Genomic DNA, 15,827 nt, shown 5'->3' with positions numbered 1-15,827 from the left:
ATACACTGTCACTTTAAATATACACATGTGCAGTTAAATCTGAATTACAGCAGGCTCTGTGTTAGTACACACAGTAGATAGCCTATTGTGGGATAATTGGTGATAATTGATGACACATCATCTGAGTAAAGTGCAACCTGTTAAGAGTTTGCACACTCTCCTACTTACATAGATACACATTAGAGGCTGCAAACTTTCCAGAGTTGCCAACCGTCTTTGCCTTTATGCCCGCAGTGCTTGCAAAGCAATTAACTGATTATTTAAATGTACGTCTGTTACATTCAAGCCCTTGCCAAACGAGTTTACACAATGCTGATTAAGCCTATCACTGCCAGGGAAAGCTCTCTCTTTTTCGCAGTATACCTGAGTTGAAATGTCTGGAGTCTGTGGCGACATTGCCGTACTGGAGCACCAGAAGGATGCGTTTCACCTCAACTTGCCAGAGCTAAAGGGGGGAGGAAGGTAGGAGAGACCATAGAGATGGAGCAACAGCTAGGATTTATGGCAGAAAATGCTAGCCATACATCATAAGCATAAGCATGCATAGACAATGTTTGTGTAATTACTTTTACTGCCAGAGGAGGGAGACAAAAGGGCCGCACTCCAGCTTTAAACTAGTGTCGCATAGCCAGACCTATTTCCACTGCGCTGGAGAATGATCTGGCTACGACCATTATCATTCTGCTTTAGGGGGAAAAATGCTCTGGCTTGATAGTATTTCTGAAAATGGCAAATGGCAAGTTTTGACTACTGATGTACCAGCACATCAGTAGTCAAACTATGTGCTATATGGCTGTAGAGAGCGAAAGGGGAGGACATTTCCAGGTGAAATACGGGGCCAATGGCAGGCTTTTACCCACAGTCTACATCCTGTGAGTCAGACTAGCTTTTACCTGCCTCACATCATTTATTTCCTACAGAGAATACATTCAAATTAAAATCAAACAACTATGAGCTATTGCATTTTTAGTCCTTTTTTTTACATTCTCTCTAATGCACCAGTTTAATAGTGCACATAGAGGCATCTTTCAAGTTCAGCCATGCTGGTGCACTTACATAATGAATTATTGCACTGAAGTAGATCTTGGACAAGAGCCTAGCAATGACTGAATCTTAATAATGCTTACACAGTAAAAGAAGGCAGTAGATTTCCTAAATGCAGAGGGTATGTTGTTAGGTTGTGTGTTGTATGGCGTACATATAAAAGAAATCAGACCAGTCAAAGCTCTGCACAGTAATGCATCAGCATATATTTAAAACCATCCACTAATGCTGTTTTTGAGGGCCTGGTCTCTGTTTAGATTTGAGACTAATTGTTCACCAAGTAGTTATCCTCGATGTGCAGAGGTAGATAAGATCTGTGAGCAGTGAAATATCTCTGAAAAGAGACAGCCAGTCACAATGAATTTATTGTGTGTGTATCCTGAGATGACCTTTATTCTCTCTCTAGGTGTGTGTATTATTGCTGGAGCCTGTTGGAGTCCATCTGGGTGCTTGGATTTGGTCGCGTCGATCCATGCCAAGAACAATACTCCTTCCTCCTGTGGCCTGGCTATTCTGCTGGCATCGCTTCACTACTTCACTCTCACATCGAGTCTTGGCACCACACCCTGACCAATTAAGAGAGACTGTCAAAAAATATGAAGCCACTCGAGTGTGATAACCTTTGGTTGTGATAATAAAACTTTTTATTCCTTTGTCTGGTTCAAACAAAGAATCCGTGGAGAGAACAACTGGTGTTAATGAAAGCATTTAAATAGGCAATTGTAAAAATGAAGTTTACAAAAAATTATTAGAAATCTCACCTTTCTCCTGCCAAAACAGACATGATTGAGTGTGAATCAGCCTGACATAACAGAAATTGAGAGAATACATTTTCCACAAAAGAATTATAAAGGTGTCAGGATTGAAAACTGCCAGGAGTGTGACACTAAAGTCATAGGTCGGGTGGTGGACGAGGCTGCAAGAGCTGCTTTTATCTTCAGTGAAGATGTTTTAGTTGCCTTACCAATTAGTTCACCTTTTCATTTAACAAACCAACAACTGGATGTCCAATTGACCGTTCGCTAAACCCTTCCCCTGAACAGTGATTGTCCAATCATAGCTTAGCAGCCGTAACTAGGCTTGCTTTGGACAGCACAAGAGCCATAGTGTCTGGAATGGATTACAGGGTGTGTTTATTTAAGCTTCAAACATCTGGCTAACTAGCTTACTACCTGCAGTGACAGAATGATACTTCCAAGACCAAGGAGCACATCATTAGTTTGTGGGGTTACAGGTTAACGTAAAAAAGAAGCCCCGTTTAAGCACATCCACCATGTATTATTTTGTCACTTTACAGATGCTATTTATTGTATTTGGGGAAGTTTACACTGTTAGTCCTTATCCCAAAAAAGTTTTTTTCTTGTAAGGTTAAAAGTGACGTATGTAAGAACAAACTACATCGTTGTTTACTTAGGACTAACTAGTCCCACACAGCATTACGAGAACAATGCTGTTTCTTTATTTTCTTCTAGTGTTCTACATCAACTGGTGAGGATGTGACTTGAGACATGCAGCTTTAGCTATAGATTTTAGGAATGTAGCCATCAAGTGCGTAAGTGCTTAAGTACTTAAAGCTATAGTGCGTAGTTTCTGTCTCCCCCATGAGGAATTCTAAGTAATGACAACAACACTGTCGGCGCGTCCACATGATACAAGCCTTCCATGATCGCGCACAGCCCCCAACCCTCCTCCACGCAGTTGCTAGTAGCCAAGGAGGATATGGAGGATTAAAAAAACACGATGGACTCTTCAGAAGAGGTTATTATCTTCATTTGAGTTTCTGCGCACAAAAGTTGCTGGACGCCACAATCTTCTGAACATAGCCATACTGAGAAATACAGAGAGAGTTGTGTGGAGCTGATAGTCTTAATTATCTTTATAGCAACTAATTTGATTGTGGCTTGAATGTACTGTATGTAAAAACTCAGCTAGAGACTGCGTTTTTAACCACTTTATGTACCTTAATTAGGTTAGCTTAATTAGCTAGTTAACTGCAAAGTGTCGGACAGTCCATATACATCTTAAAATATACATGACCATGCATGGCGTCACAAAGTTGCCCACAATAGGCTACTTCCCTTTAAAAACACGCACACAATATAGCTCATCATCATGTTTACAAGTGTTGCTTGATGAAAGCCTATTCTCTGGAGTTCCTCAAATCACATGCCACTGCTGAGATGTAAGCAATTCACTTGAAACATGTGGTGGACCACATGCACCCAAACTCAGTTTGCAGATAGACTCCTGCACAGTCCTAGTTCAGACAGCGTGGGTGAAGTGTGAGACGTGGTGTGCCAAACCATGTCAGCTGTCCTCCACTGAACCACAGCAAAGACAATACTCATCATCAATTAGAAGTTGCACTATTGGCACTTTCTGCATAGCATTAGTTAAATAATCTAATTTCATTTATAATATTCATAAAATGAATTATATAATCCCCAAAAACATAATCTGACATCTTCTAAATATACATGCGTATCAGTAGATCTTTGATTGAATTAGTTCTTCTAAAAATACCCTCTGTAGATTAGAATATAATTCTTGCTGATCTTTGACACATAGAGCCATGGTTAAGTCAAGTGCTCTACTGGATTGTAAATTTAGCTCATGTCCCTCAGCTGGCAAATCATCTCTTCACTCAGCTGAGACGGACTAACAAAACATCACATCATAGCGCTCTCCGAGTTTTCCCACGACTGCCTGTCCTCGACAGTTGGCCCTAACAGTTAGCGAGACAGGTGCACATCTTTCACTATGCTGTGCATTCGGTGTTGGTGCTGCTCCTCCATAATGACCTTGATTCATAAGTGAGCAGGGAGGACCTCTCTGTTTGCATTTGTAGGCATTTACATTATGTGTACATTGTAAAATTGCAGGACTCAATGTAAGCCTAGTTACACCAGTCTATTTGTACAGTCTGCATGTGGAGGCGTTCACTCACTGTCATTGTGTGTTTTGTCTGGATCTTCAGTTTTGCTCTGAGGGATAAATATATCAAGGGTTATTAAGTCTGTTGCTGTATGTACAATGACTCTGTAGATGAAGAGGTTTAGGAAGTGCTTTATGTTCAGACATTTGCAGCTGAAACACATTACAGACTGCAAATCAAAAAACAAACCATTGAATCAGTCATTGACTGCCATTTGAAATAAAAATAAAATAAAAAACATGCTTAGCTTGCAGCTATACCTAGTGCAGCTCAGCCACTTCGACTTGGTGCTTCTGACTGGAAACTAGAATCCTGTCCTATTTTTTTTCTTCTGTGTTGCATTGTGATGGTGCAACTCGCCCATTAGGGCCCAACCTGAAACAAAACAAAGTGTTTTTGAAATTCAAATGATAGTTAGACATTTTGAAATGTCTGCACGTAAGGCTAGAGAACATTGTGTATACGCACATTGGAAACAATCCAATTTGGCATCAGCGGGCCTACTAGACCAAAGGGCAGATATTGTAACACCACAAATAGGAGATGTACCATGAGCCAAATGGAGCAAACACCAGAGCCTCTATTGTCCCAGCAGCAAACTTTACAAGACAACAAACTCTCAAACACATCCTTACCAAGGCAGCGCACACACTATTGAGGAAAGTGAAGCTCCTCTACTGAGAAGGAATCAAGTTGGAGCACCATCCCAAACACTCTGCCCAACCTGCCCCCCAACTGAAAGTTTTAACCTTGCTGTTCAAATTGCTGACTTTTCGACCTCTGCCGAAGTTTGCCTTGACCCCTGCACAAGTGCACAATGCCCCCAGCTTGGGCCGGATCGCATGCTGTGAATACCGAGAGGGTGGGTTTACTTATGGAGTAAGGCATGCCAGCAGCACACACATGAGGAGAGCAGCAGCTGCTGTGTAAAGCTGCTTGTTATGAGCCTATGATACTTTCACATACCAAACTATCAGTGAGTATGGATATGAGAAGTGGCACGCTCAGGGGAGTGACACAGATATGGGTGTAACTGAATGTGTGAATGTGTCTCGTGTGTGTGCCAGTTTGTGTGTTTATGATACACAAACCATAGCAATGTGCAGTGCATATAGATGCATGAGATTTTTCGTAAGATATGCACTGCATGTGCACAAGGGGCATGTTAGTTCGTGTTTCACTATGCTATTTACTTATAGCTTCTCAAACATTGCTGACACAACCTAAGTATACTGGTTGTGAAGTGTTTACAGGTTCCTAAGCAGATATTATCGTGCATATGCCACTGTACCAGTAAAAGTGGGATTGTGTTATAAGTGTGTCTGTACATGTTTGTACAATACACCCTCCTCCACATGCTCCGACAATTTAAGATAAGGTTGGGGGTGGGGTCTGTGTAACATTAGTTGAAAACACTGATGGAGATACGGTGGCTTAATAAGGCGGGCAGCGCTGGTGGAGAGCAACAGTGAGCGACAGCAGCAGTACATGGCCCTCTTGGCCACTTCAGCCCTGAGTCTGAAAGGAAGCCTGTGAGAAAACAAAAAGGGATGCTTCCTTGCCACACAGACCATTATAATGTGGGCTGTGATAAGAACGATAACAACCTCCATGCCATGCTCTGCTATTCTGGGAGAACTGGGCTCTGGAAAAACAGGAAATCCCCCTTTGTTTTGTTTGGTGTTAGTTGTTGTGTGTGCGTGCAAGCTTTCCTAGTGATAGTGATGGGCTGTGTCATACAGCCACATTTCTTTTACCCTGTCTTGTCAGCAGATTGGGATGTGGGTCAGAGGGTTATAGGGGTCAAGCATGGGGTTACAGCTGGTGCTCTGGATGTCTACACAGTGATATCGAGAAAGTCCTCTCCTGACAATCTCCGTAATAATTATGGAAACACAGTGTTCTACGTTAATATGTAAGTCTTAATTTCTTTTAAAAGTTACAGTAAGCATCACAAAAATAAAGTACAAAACACAAGAATCAACAGGGTCTACAGGATATACAGTAACGCTAAACACAGGTTTAATTTTCTGGATTCAGTGCAAAATCAGCTGACTGGGGCATTACACTTTGGAAATCTGATGTTTGATCTGATAATCTGATAATCTGATCTGTGAGATGCTGTTGATGATCTTGGCAAGTTATTTGTTTGTAACTTGTAGTTTTTGCCATTACACCAGTCTTATTTTCAAGGGAATAATCTTTCTCAAACTTGTGATAGTTTGTAAGAATTCCCCCTGCCTACTGCTCAGTTACATATCACATATAGCCAGGATGGCAACTAAAGAAATAGTTAAATAGTTACAATTAAATGAGATCTATGCTATAGTAAGCTCAACTATTACATCTCATCTGTTTAATCTGTACACAAACAAAAATGCTAATCTGTATCAACAAATTGTGTCTTCTCATTCAACTCTCAGAAAGTGAATATGTGCATTTCCCAAAATTCCTTTAATGACATTAAAAAAGGAAATTGCTTAGACAATTGTATACAAACATATTTAGTTTTAAGTATCAGAGCAGCCTAGGCTTTTTTCGGGAGGGGGGCTTAAAGAAACAGGCGCGAAAACGGAGCGTTTCAGACATGTTAAATACAGCTATATTCAGACTGACAGTATGTGTTTTTTTTAACATTAAAGCATGTATATATGTTCTAGTTGAAACTTTAAATACAAGTATGAACGTGAAAATGAGCATGATATGTCCTCCTTAATGAGACATTCTCTCATAGTACTCATGTACAAGTATCCTTGTGGAGTTTTTTTTTTTAAATGCATGCTGATTGTCACTTGCTTCATGTAGAGTTGCTGATGATGCATTATTACCCGTATTTAAATACATGTGTGTCCCCTTAAAGCCAATGGTGTTGAATTAACAGAATGAGTTTGGTTCTTGCTTTTCAAGCTTGCAGTCCTCAACAGACCAAACAGTCGTGGCACCCCAATGTTCCCTGACATTATCAAAAATCACATCAGTTATTTAGCCCATTTTTAGGTTTTTGTACTGTGTTATGTGTAATTATTATCATGCCATATTTCTTCTCTTCGTTTTGCACCTCCTCCCTCCTCCTTTGTCTCCCTCTGTGCGAGCGTGGAGTTATCTGTCAAGGAGGGGGAGGGATGCTCCAGCACTCGCCTTGCACTAAGCCGTCCCTCTCTCTTTAACACACACTGGCAGCATTGAAAGGATTTGTTTTTCTACGTTCCCTCCATCTCGCTCCGTCAATCTCTGATCTCAGGTTACAGCGACTCTATGTTTTCCTGTCAGCTTTGTAAAAAAGAAAAATTCCCAGCTGAGACTTTGGCCTGGACGGGGAGACACAGCTGGTGCGCTCAAACCCCAAAGTGTTTCCCCTGTTCTCCTCAGCTGACACTGAAATTATAACCTGCCACAGACTTTTTATTTTAACTGCAGAATCAAAGTTGAAGTGCTTTTTAAATGTGAATCATGAACACAGTTTGGCAACAGTCTTATAAGTAAGTTGTTTATACATTTAGCACTATAGCTTTACAAACGTTGACAGCTGCTCCCACCTGATCCCCATATTTTATCACTGTATAGATAGAGGAGACTGTGTTATCTAAACAAAACCCAGTCCTGTGCATACTTAATGTCTGTAGCTTTATATGTTTATACTGCAAATAGGCCTCCTTCAAGGAAGCAAAGTACTTGGACAATCAAAAAATGATACATAATGGCTTTAGCCTGGTCGTTGATATAGACCCAAGAAGATGATTTGTGTCCTGTGATGAACTGCTGGCCTCTCCGAGGGCTTTTCTCGCCGCTGGGATGGATTCCTGCCTGCAACACTTGAAGAGAAATTCAATAATATTTCAGTCAACTTTACACAGTGATTGGCCACGTGGAGTTGAGGTACTATGCATGCATGCATGCATGGATACTCCAGGTATCTGCAATTTGACCAGGAAGTGGGTTTGATATGTTATGTAGCTACAATAGCTACACAGATTTCCATAATTTCTGTTTACTTTCAGACTCAAAGTGTTATATTTTTCAAAGCTGTAGCAGGCTCACACTACTTAACCAAATCAATGTCATTGTTGCAGAAGTCAGTGTCTTGAGATTGTGAGTTAAAGGGTTATCATAACCTATAGTCATAAAGGACAAAAATATTACAATAACCCCCATTGCCCGATACCAGAATGTCCCTTTAAAATGATTAAGCAGGTTAATATATTAAGCTTTCCTTTTACAATCCTCAAGAATGTGGCAAGCTCATAACGAGGACTGCCACTTTTAAGATGTCTTGCCATGCTGTAAGCATCTCTGTGTTATGATAGTCTCCATGGACGGTGATGTCACACCCAGTGTTAGATAAGAGCTTGGAAAGTCCCCTGTGCGTGACTGTCCAAGTTCATTTAAGAAGTTGTGTCTCTTATCAAGAAAAGTCACCATGCTCTAGTTTGTGGTTGTCTTTTTAATGCAGACACACATAATCACACTACTTGCTGCTTCTTTGCAACATAAATAAGTACTTACATTTGCGTATGTATTACTTTTTAGTGGCCTACCTCTTTCTAAACCACTCTGTGCAAACTGCACTGAAACCTGAGTCACCAAAGACGCATAATGTCTCTCATATTTGTGTTTTCAATGCAGAGATGAGTGTGATCTTTAGCAACCACAACACAGGACCCAGACATGAGAAAACCTCATTGACCACAACTTTCAACCAGATGAGGTAGGCAGTGGCATTTGTATCTGTGTGAGTGTGGGAATAAAGAGATGAGAAAGGTGTGTGTGTGTGTGTGTATGTGTGTGTGTGTGTGTGTGTGTGTGGTGCGTAACAGTCGCTTGTCAAACAACATATGAGAGGTAAAGAGGTAAAAACAGAACATCAGTATTGTCACACAGGAGAAATTGCCTGGATTTAATCTCTGAAGCTATCATAATGTTGTTTCTTGAATCTACAAGCTACTGGGTAGCTTTGTTTCACTAACTCTGTGTGTGTGTGTGTGTGTGTGTGTGTGTGTGTGTGTGTGTGTGTGTGTGTGTGTGTGTGTACCAGCAGCTGGATGTCATTATTCATGTTTGTGTGTGCTCTGCTCAGCTCCCCTTTTGGCCTTTTGTAAGTGTCTGTGGAGCCAAAGGCTGTTTCCCTGTGCACTGCTGAGCAACCATAAGTTTAATGTTCTGCACACGAAATTAGGCCTGTGCCAAGATGGACAAGTTCCCCATCACTCAATGCCGTGACAGTCAGTGCAAGTTTTATAAATAAGGCCTACACACAGTGGGAAATGTTGGCTTTTAAATCTGAAATGAAACCCTTTAAATGAGGAGCTCCATGTTAGTCCGCTGTCAGAGAAGTCACATAGGGCTTAGTTAGCCTAAGTTACAAGGAAGATGTTCAGTTTTTGACAACTCTGTTTATGACCATGGGAAACTTTAAGTAGCTTGTAACAACTTCTCTACTTCACATTTGTGGTAGTGAGCCAGGCTATGCGGTATGAGGGTTGGCATGGGTTACACCCATTGACTGTATGTAAGGATGGATTACCTCCCACTGTACAAAAAAATTAAGGTAAAATATCCCGGATATGGGCGCTGCCATCGTGTGCTGGCGATGTCATTTGGAGCCAGAGTCTACGCAGTAGTGATCATGGTGTGGAACGCGGGGTCAAGGTCCCGCCCATGCACCCACTGGACTCAATTGTGAGCACACAGCTTTCAATCATGACGTCATCCACTTTTTATTAAAGCATTGAATAACTAATTAAAACCAAACTTATCAGAGAAATGAACACTTGAACAAACATCAGTGTGATAAGAACTACCAAACCCTCTTTCGGAAAAATTGATTTGACTTGTACTTCGATTTCTTATTTTGGCCCATGTCCCATTTGCTAACATGGAGGGGGCAGGGTACTATACTGCAGCCAGCCACAAGAGGGGCGGTCAAGGGTACTACATTATACAATTTAACATAATTAGCTTTAAAAACAAAACTGGGCTCTCATTGGATTTGATGATTGATAACTATTCAGTAAACAGAAAAACAATTCCTCGAATATGCTCAAAAATAAAGACGCTACTGTAAGGAGAAAACATAAACTGGTAATGAAACCAATGCCTGTCTGAGTAGGTTTGTTATCTTTCTCTATGTGAAACAGATCAGCTTGTGTGCGCAGCTTGTGTGTGTAGCAACATATGCAGTGCATGTTTATCTCAATCATGACTATATATCCATTTAATATCTAAAACCACGACATTATCAACAGCAGTCAGTGTCTGAGACGAGGTTTCCATGTCTCTCAAGCTGTGGGAAAGTGTCTGATGGGAACAGCAAGTCACACTCTAATTATATGACAACATATCCTCTGCGGGAAAGAGACTGCACCTCATAGATCCTGTAGACAATATCTATGAGAAAAACGTGTTTGTTGATATTTTATGTTCATGGTAAAGAAAAGACCAATAGATATGAGACTTAATATGTGTAGGTTAAACTGTATTTTAGAGTTGTTATTCACACAACATTACCATTTAGTCAATTTTAAAAGATTGACAAAGTACATTTATAAAAGAAAGGTTGTTGAGGTGTGTTAAGTAATGAGTAATATATTGGTCATATTGGTCAGTGCATGCTTATGTTTATTCACTATGTGCACCAGCTAATTGCCAACTTTGTCTGTCTGCCATTTGGTGCTGGGCAGGTAGTGTAACTGGTGGTTAGAGTGAAACATAACAGTAAAGTTGTCAACCATAAAACCACAACAATGAGCTGAAAGACGCTAAAACACTCTGAGGGGAACTGCAGAGTTGGGATAATTCTCTGTAGGCTCATCAATTTAACATTACGCTAGTAATTAGATTCTTCGTTAATATAAAAAATTTTGATTAGAGCAACTTGAAGAACTGTTATCAGGGGGAATTTAAAGCAATAATATAGTAACTTAAGTTTCTAATACATTTTGATGTAAATTAATTAGCATGGCTCATGGCTAAACAGAGCTCATGGCATTATGTTATGTAGGGCAAATTCTTTGCACTAAACCATATTATTCAAAGATAAGGCTGCATTACACAGAGATGATATGCAAATGAATGGGTGCCCAGTGATGGACTGTTGACCTACTTTACCATAAAAGCAGTTTAGCCATTAGCCTTTTTGATATGACAAGGTTTTCTACACTTTTTCTGCCACTTTTCTTCTGTGTTGTAGTGTGTTTCTGCTCAGCTTGGCTGTTAACCTACAGACAGAAACAACAGCAGTGTGAATAATGAAAGACAAGTTTCAAATGGTGGCCTTTCAAACATCTGAGAGACACACTAACCACTTACGTAGGCCATGTGGTTATATGCTCCAAATTAACCAATTCAAAATGCAGTTAAACAATTTCAAAATGTAGATATATATATAATCTATACATATATAACAATCTCTAGTGTAACATTACACTGCCATCACAGCTGATGTCCACTTGACTGAGATTTAGGTTTTGAGGGAGACTCAGTCCATCATGCTCTGTGTTTTTACCAGCAAAAATCCAGATGTTGTTTCCTCTGGAGGCGGGCCAAACTACTGTGTCTCCTCTGAAACAAACCAGAGCCTGTGATGTGCTGTATGACTGTCAACATCAGGGCCAGTGGTTGGACCATTTTGAAGGTAGCTCACAGTAAGTGGCTTTGACTTGTGGAGATCATAACAAGGATAGTTTCTCAACAATGTGGCCTCTTTCAAAAAAGTCTCACATTAAGCAACGTTTCAGTTGCGGCCTGTTTAAGCAGGATTAATCTAATACTGTGTCTCGTTGGGCTATCTACTGTATATCTCAGACATTTCTTGACTACCAGGATTATTAACATGCTCATCAAAGGCAAGGTAAATGAATTGGACTTTGTTTTAATTCCATGGTGTTGTTATTCTTCCAATGCAGTCAGACACAAGCTATTTGACTTCATGGGTTGCTCCCAAAAGTCACATCAAACTAGTCTCGCTTTGCCAGACCCTCCTCCAAAGCACGCTGGAGGAGAGTCTGGCTACTCCACATAGCATTCAGGGATTGGAGGAAAACGTGCTCTGGTTTATTGGCATTTCTTTAAACCAATCACAATCGTCTTGGGCGGTGCTAAGCACCGGAGAAAAACTGCGGTGAAGCTGCAAAATAGGCTCGGAAGGAACTTGTTTTGGTGGAACGTGTACGTTTAAAAGTAGTTTTAGTCATGCAACAGAAAACTCAGATTGGACAGATAGTCTAGCTAGCTGTCTGGCTTTACCCTGCAGAGATCTGAGAAAAGGTTAACCATAGTCCTCATGGTGACCGGAGTTTAAAAATGTCAACACAAAGAAAGTCCAAGGTAACGGATATCCGGCCTAAATGAGTGAAATCCAGCGTCAAGAATATAGACTACATCAAACGAACAAACAAGTAGAAATACAACTTTATAAAGTAGAAACTTAAGCTGAGACACCTCACACATCACAACATTATTTATACAAACATGCAATAATTTATTTAGTCTTAACTGTCAGAAATGAACACATACTAAATCAACACACTGGGTTACAGGTAGTCTATGATATTGGATCCCAACCTGGAGGTTAGAACCAGTGTTCGAACTATACCGTGGCCTTCGGGGGAGCCCACTTTTTTCCATGCAGCGTGGCGCTGCGCTTCAGGATATACTATTATACTTTATCGACAGGAGTAGATAGGTCAAATAGCAAACAGCCAGCCACAAATAGTCTATAAACAAAGCAGCAGGCTGTCTTTGAGCTTCACATGAACAATGGTTAAAGTTACTCAGGCTACCGAAGAATACCAGAATTCCTCCGTTCAATTAGACCTTAGCGACGCACCCCAAGCTTCCATCCTTAACAAACAGTGAATTAGTCGTGCTATTAACGTCATCGCTACACAATTTCTTAGTAAAACCAAAATGAATTAAACTGCCTTGTTTTCTTTTTGCCATGGCTATATGATGCTTACTGCAGAATGGATTTCAAGGATTTTTCCGCTACGCGATTAATGGCCTCCAACGTATATTATTTTTCTCAACATCTTTGAGTTAACATCTTCTTATATACTGTCTATGGTTAACATGAGTTGAATTTACATCACAGCGCCGCCACGTCTTGATGCTCAAAACAAGAATAGCATGTATAGTTATCTTTATTGAAGTGAATTAGGTTCAAATCGCCGACATGCATGAATGATATTTTTGCAGTTTTACACATAATAATCCATGATGATCACATTACAAAAAACTGAAATTGCACGTCAAAATGACACATTGTCAATATTTTTAGAGACCCCCCAAAATTTCACAAATCACGTTTTCAGGGAAGCCCATGTCTTATTAAGGGGAGCCGAGCTCCCCCTACCTTTGGTGGAAGTGCACACAGCTCATAGAAATATATAATCTTCTGATAAATAGTTGAGTTGACTTTGTATGCTTTTAAAATAAGGTCACAGCGCAAAAAGGTTGTGAATTACTGGTCTATGATTACATTTGCATTGCTAATCAACCCCAAAATCCAAGCACTAACACAATTCTCGCATGTGACTGTAAGACATGGGCATACGTCTAAAAACTATTTTGCTTTTCTAATAATTATGGCAATTTGTAAAATTTGGCTGAAATGGTGGACAGAGAGACGAGAGCAGCAGCACTGTAAACTGCAGAGAGATGGAGGAAGGTCCGGCAGGCAGATGAATGTACAGGTTCCAGGTAACAGATTTACAAGAAAACAGGATACGTGGATCAGAAGCTTGAAAGCAAATGGCACGTATCAACATAGCAACTTTGATGAATTGGCAGGGAATGAATGGCACTGGGACGGTATATAAAGTGAGAGGCTGATGAGGAAATGAGATGCAGGTGAGGAGGTGGACGGGGAAGGCCAGACAACTGCAGGGCAGATGAGGGAAGTTGGAACAGGTGTGAAGACGGGTGAGGCAGTCAGGTGATGCGGAAAGGAAGGAAAGTCTGAGGGCATCTGGTGGATGGATGGAAAATGGCAATAAAGGGGCCTGGGGAATAAGTAAAAATATGGTCGCTAGAGCCATTCATTTCCACACATGTATGTATGATTTTATCTTCCAACTGTGAACACCAACTGACCAAGACGCCCAAATCATAAATGTAGTCTGCATGACTATTGTAATGTCTTCTCCCACCTTTAAGTAATACGTTCATGCAAAGCTACTTTTTTGTAATTATTTCAACATCACACCACCATTAATCGCATCTAAATGTTAAATATTCTCCGTAACGACACAATGTAGCTGTCTATGTAAAACAATACAACTTTTATTTCGAAAACATTACAGCTCCTTAATGTCTTATAATACACAGCCACACAACTTTTTCTTAGGGAAGTCCAACACATGACCATTCTGTTACCGTTTCCTTCCTCACCTTCACTCAGCGGCAGCCAAGTGGCCTTTTCCTCAGATAGAGAAAGGACTTCTCCGCTGTAGCTCACGTGCCACAGCATGATAAAAAGCCCGAGGAGGAGGGTTGCATGTGAGGGAGTGTAAACAATAATCAGGCATGGTGACAATGAGAGCCACTCCGCTGCTTTTTTCCTTCCCTCCGCTCTCTCCTTTCTCCTGATGGCAGCGTAGGACACAGCTGTGGAACATGACTATAATGTGTTTCCACTTCTGTTGTCTGTTTTAAGCTGTATAATTAAATGTACTACTACTATGAAGTGAACCCATCTCATGCTATATATATATATATATATGGCTCAGCTGGTTGATGTGTTGATGACTGAAAAACAACTTTGTCAATTTGCTAATGTCACGGAAAATTACGTTACAAAACTGGCTCACTTAGGGCCAGGAAGTGTTTTGATTGCATCTGTTACAACAGAGATTTATTTCATGTGTTAAATTACAGACTGGTTGAATAGTTATCGTGAACATGTTCGATAAACAGATTGGCCAAAGAAAATATGTTTCTTTGAAACAAGTGGTTAAGGTGTTCTTTAAGTAACAAAAAGCCCTGAAGACTGTGCATGAAAAAAAGACATTAGATATTATATATCTTTAATAGCGAAATAAACTTAGAGTCCCTATTATCTTTGCATTTTGGCAGTAGTGTAATAGGCCTTATAAGCTTGCCAGAATAAAACAGGATCATGTAGCACTCGTGTCTCTTAGCTTGACGATTTGAATCGCTGCCATGTCAGAGTGCCAGGTCCAGGTCACAGTTTGTTAGCCTGCTCGAGAAGGGGGAGTAAAAACTGATGTGAGGGCCATTGTCTGGGGGTCTCTGGAGGTGGTGTAGGTTTCTCTCTCGCTGATACTGCTGATTGAGATGGAAAATCAGCATTGCAGCTCTTAGGGGTGTTGAAGTGTCTGCTGAATTCATGAGAAAAGACGTGACAAATCGTGGATGAAGTTATATAAAAAGAAGGATCTGGCTGCATAACTTGAATCCATCTTGAGTTTCACTGGATATCTCTTTCTCTAATGTGCAGTAGCTGAATGCAACCAGAACAGTTTATATGTGTTGGCATTAAATACTAAATCACTACTAAGTTGGTTTGGGCACAAAGCATGCAGGGCCTTTATTATTTTGCCATTGAACTGATTTTACTACTTTGTCTTATAAGGAGTAAGTGATAATCTAGAAAAGCTCTCTATGAATACAATGTATAATTATCAGAACAGTTACAGTGTGAGTTTCTTTCTTTCTAATCACACTACAAATCCTCCAAGGTCACAGTTTTGCCTGCCATGGAAAATGGAAAACCGACCTGTGTCCTAGAATTTAAATTTCTTTTAAAATTACATTTATACAATACTAATTTGCAACAGGAAATACAGTTTGAGATAAACAACAAATTGAGGTAAACAACATATCTGCCAAG

Source organism: Perca fluviatilis, chromosome 18, assembly GCF_010015445.1.
Source record: "Perca fluviatilis chromosome 18, GENO_Pfluv_1.0, whole genome shotgun sequence".
Classification (NCBI taxonomy): domain Eukaryota; kingdom Metazoa; phylum Chordata; class Actinopteri; order Perciformes; family Percidae; genus Perca; species Perca fluviatilis.
This window is presented reverse-complemented; position numbering follows the sequence as displayed.